Below are 4478 nucleotides of genomic sequence, written 5' to 3'. Positions count from 1 at the left end.
AAATTGTGGCTTTTTATGTTTACCGTAGTTTTTTAAAATGGCTTTATATGTAATTAATCTAAGTAATATTTTAAGCTTACATTTTCTGTTTTCAGGTTTACAATGAAAAGAACATTTGATAGCAGATACCAGAAAAGAAAAAAGCAGCAGCTTGAAGAGCAGCTGAAAAATAAATAAAAAAAAATTACTAAAAGTTGAGTTATTTTACTCCAGCAATAGATAAGGATCCACAATCCAAAGGTGATCAGAAAAGTCCAAAACAACCACAGCCTAGTGCCTCTGCTACTGAGACAGTCTGGAATCTCAGTTGAGGAAAACATTGGAACTGATGCAAATGTCAGTATTGCACAGTTGAAAAAAAAACAATTAACAGAAATAAATGATGTAGGCCAATGGGATGTCTTAACCGAGGATGAACTCTCACATTGGATCCTTAAAGGTCCTTCAGAGTGTCAACACTGGAACAGCCCTTTTTAAAACTGTCATTCAAAAATCAAGATACATATTGTTCAAAAGGTTTTTTTCAATCCAGTAAAGTTAATGGTGAAATATACGATCGGGAATGGCTAGTGTACTCTACAACAACTGGCTGTGTTTACTGCTTTGTCTGCAAGCTCTTTTCAACATCAACTGCAGCACTAGCTTCTGGTGTTTTTTCCAATTAGCGAAATCACATTGCAATTTAAAGTCATGAAAACTGAGGAGCATAGAACAGCTTTGCTGACATACTTGACAAGAAAGCATGGTTCAACCTTAGACTCAAAACTAGTAGAATAAATAAAAACAGAACAGTACCGGAGACACGTGCTTCAGTGTTGTTACAGTGATATGCACATTAGGCTAGCTTTTAGGGGAGACAATGAAACTTTTGGATCACCAAATAATGGCAACTACCTTAGCCTGTTAGAATTAATTGCCAAGTTTGATCCATTTGTTTCCAACCACAAAACAATATGGAAACATGATCTGGGTCTCCTTCATATTTGTGTAAGATGTGATGAACTTGCCCAGCTTATGGCTAATAGAGTAAGAGAATCAATTTTGGATGATTTGAAAAAAGCAGGCTACTTCAGTTTGTCTGTGGACTCTACACAAGATCTTTCCCATGTGGGTCAACTAACTGTTATAGTAAGATATGCATCACCTGATGATGGTTTGTCTGTTGAATGCTTTCCAACTTTCCTTGAGCAGGAAAATCAGTGGTGAAAGTATGGCAGTGGACTATTTAAGTAAAGACTGCAAAGTTGATTTCAGTAAGTGTCAAGACAGTCGTATGATAATGCAGCAAAAAATTCTAGGGAAAAACAAGCATGCTATGTAAGTTCCCTGTGCCAGACATTCACTAGATCTTGTTGGCCACGATGCAGCAAGCTTTTTTGCAAGAAATATACACTTTCTTTTCACCTTCTACAAAGAGGTGGGCTATGTTATCATTCTTGAATGCAGAATTCATAGTGCTTAAGTATCTGTCTGACATTAGGTGGGAAGCACATACCAAAGCTGTGTCTGCCATAAATGAGAGTTACAGGTCTATCACTGATGCTCCAAGTCATCTCCATACTAATGAGAATGAAAAGGACAGTACAGGAAGACAAGCTGGTACTCTTCTGGAAAAAATGGAGGAACTGGAGTTTGTTTTTCAAGAGCCAGTAAGGCTCTTGAATCCACAGATTGCACTTACCACACGTATGAATCTGTACATACTTTTCCATTTTCTGAAAAAGAGAATTCTGATGACATTGGACAAGAAACTAAATCCAAACTGCCTGATGTAGAATACAAGTGTGCAGAGAAAAGAAGGAGTGTGAGAGTTGATGATACAAGATACTTTAAGATATTTGAATGAAGCAAATACCCCTTGATCTTTGCTTGATCTGATTGAAATAAATAAACCTAGCAAATCAGATTTGCAAAATAAACAAAGTAAGCCTGATGGCCTCCATTGTTTCAACTGCAGCAAAGTTTAACACAAAGCAAGAAACTGCTTTCAAAAGCAGAAAAGAAATGAGCAAATAGTGTGTCTTAACTGCGGTATTACCGGCCACATGGCCAAAAATTGCTGACACCCACAGAAGGCAGAAAACAAAAAAAAGTCCCAAAAACTGGAGTTTATAGAGAAAACTTCCCAAAATATAATGGTTACCCTACATTTGCTGTAGAATAAAAACTTAATTCCAGCCACAATTACAGAGCGAAAGTAGATAGTTCTGGCAGTTTGGGATAAAAGATTGTGTCCATAAAGAATCACTAGTAGTTGTAAAAATGTGTAAAAATGTCGGTTATTGGTTGATACAGGCATTTGAATTTCGCTACCAAGTGCAGAACTAGTATACAAAAACCTGATATTGTTTGGAAAGAAGTTTCTAGCAATATTTTAACTTCTATAACAGAACATCCTGTTAAAACACTAAGCAAGTTAGAACACTCATTCTACATCTGCAAGCAATTAGATTTAGAAACAGATGCATCATTGCCAGTGCATTCAAGTTGAAGGAAACTGTTAAAAATACAGTACATTAAAGAAACCCTGCTTATTATGGGATAGAATGCGTATTTAAAAAGTTTTTTTTTTTTTTATCAAGTTCCTACAAAATTAATGGTGGTTACTCAAGGAACAAAATGTTTTGCATATGTCTTACCAAAGAATTCAAACACCTTTAAAGAAAGTTCTTAAAAAAAAAGTAAAATAGTTTTCTTTTTAACTATAGATATCGAAAACCAACACCTTTAACATAATAGATAGATTTCCTTCTTTAAAATATCTGCCAGAATTTACATTAAAGTAATGTAAACTTATATTTATTATTTTTAATAAACAATTTGTACTCAAAAATAAGGAAAACAAGTCGGCTACTGAAAAGGGGTTCGAGCTGAAATACTCATCATGTCTGGTTTTTGAATTCCTATGAAACAGACAGGAAAAAAATCAACATGAAACGCCACTGTATATCTATGCATGAACACACTTCCAAGTTTCTAGAATGTTGCAGAAAACACTTTAATAAAACCACTTTGTGCATTTATATAAAATATGTACAAAAAGAAGATTATATTTGCAACACCTGCACAGGAATAATTAGATGAAGAGCTCTCCTCATAACACGAGTGAACACAGCAGGTTAAAAGAATTTTCATGTGAAGTTTGTAGTTATGCCACTAGTCACAAAAGTAACTTGGAATGATGTCAACTTTGAATCAATGAAAATCAAAAAAGGAGTTCAAAGTGTAAATGAACATCAGAAGGTTGTCATTTTATCAAGGTTTGTCTTCTAGACAAGAGGCAAATAATTGAATGGTCCAAATAAGGACGTTATATTCACCAAGGTAATCAGACTCAACTTGTAAAGAACCAACAATAAAAACAGATGCTGTGATCAAAGTTGAAACTCAAGTAAGACGAATTTTTCTAAGAAACGAAAAGACAGATTGAGCTTCTTGCCTTACAAAAGTTTTGAAGGTTAGTAAAATTTAAGATAGAAATTTTGGCAACACAAAACTAAGTATTCTTACGTTGCTTAACCTTGTTTTTCCAGTTCATCCACGTATCTTAGTGGCTTACAAAAAATTAAGACTACTAATTTAACTTTATTTTTAAACTTTCTAAGTTAATAAACTTTTAAAAATGTCGAAGCAATTGCAAATTCCCTCAAAAAGAATCCAATTGCTTCACTAAGTGTCTTTCTTTGCAATGACCAAGAAAGTATTGCCACTTTTCCTCAGCGTTGCCTACAAACAAGCTGAGTGTAGTAGAACTTATGACAGGTTGACCTAAACCCTGTAGAACTAGGAAAGCTACAGAAAAGTTTGGTTTAGCAGGCAATATCGGCACTTTGAGGCTATCAGTTACAGCACATGTGTGTAGCAGTACAAGTAAACAAGTGACTGGCTAATACAACCGAGCTGTAACCAATTACTTGAGTTTTGATTATGGTTTTGGTTCAGCCCAGGGATTCCCCTAAAGCATCCAATAGGAGCACGGGACTACTTGTGGGTGATGCCGTGTCTTATTTAGATGCTTGAAATAGAAAAAAAATTGCATTATAAACCCATGTCAGAGACTGAAAAGTCAGTTCTCCAAGCTCTCCAGAAAATCCCTCTGAAGTGCTGCAAGTTGACTTAGCAACATGAAGGTGTCCAATGTTATTCGATTTCCAACACCATCGTAAATATAGTTCACTAATATCTGTCAGTTAATACCAGTGTTTTGTGAAATGTTATGTTAAAGGATATGTGGAAATATATCAGAGTGCTTTAATGGAAGTGTATACCAAGACATTATGATGAAGTATATCCAAGCGTTTTTAATGAAAGTGTACGCTGAAGATACTACAGTATTTAGTCAAGTTAAAAGCTATTTTATGTTGTTTGTTATTAACAGTTAGTTAAAGAAATTAATGTTTCATAAAAGTTATTGTAAGTGTTCACCATTGGCCCGAGACTCGTTCTTTAGTCTAACTGTAAACTTCCTCTGGTTATAG

The sequence above is a fragment of the Limulus polyphemus genome, unplaced genomic scaffold (genome assembly GCF_000517525.1).
Source record: "Limulus polyphemus unplaced genomic scaffold, Limulus_polyphemus-2.1.2 Scaffold6256, whole genome shotgun sequence".
Taxonomy (NCBI): domain Eukaryota; kingdom Metazoa; phylum Arthropoda; class Merostomata; order Xiphosura; family Limulidae; genus Limulus; species Limulus polyphemus.
This window is presented reverse-complemented; position numbering follows the sequence as displayed.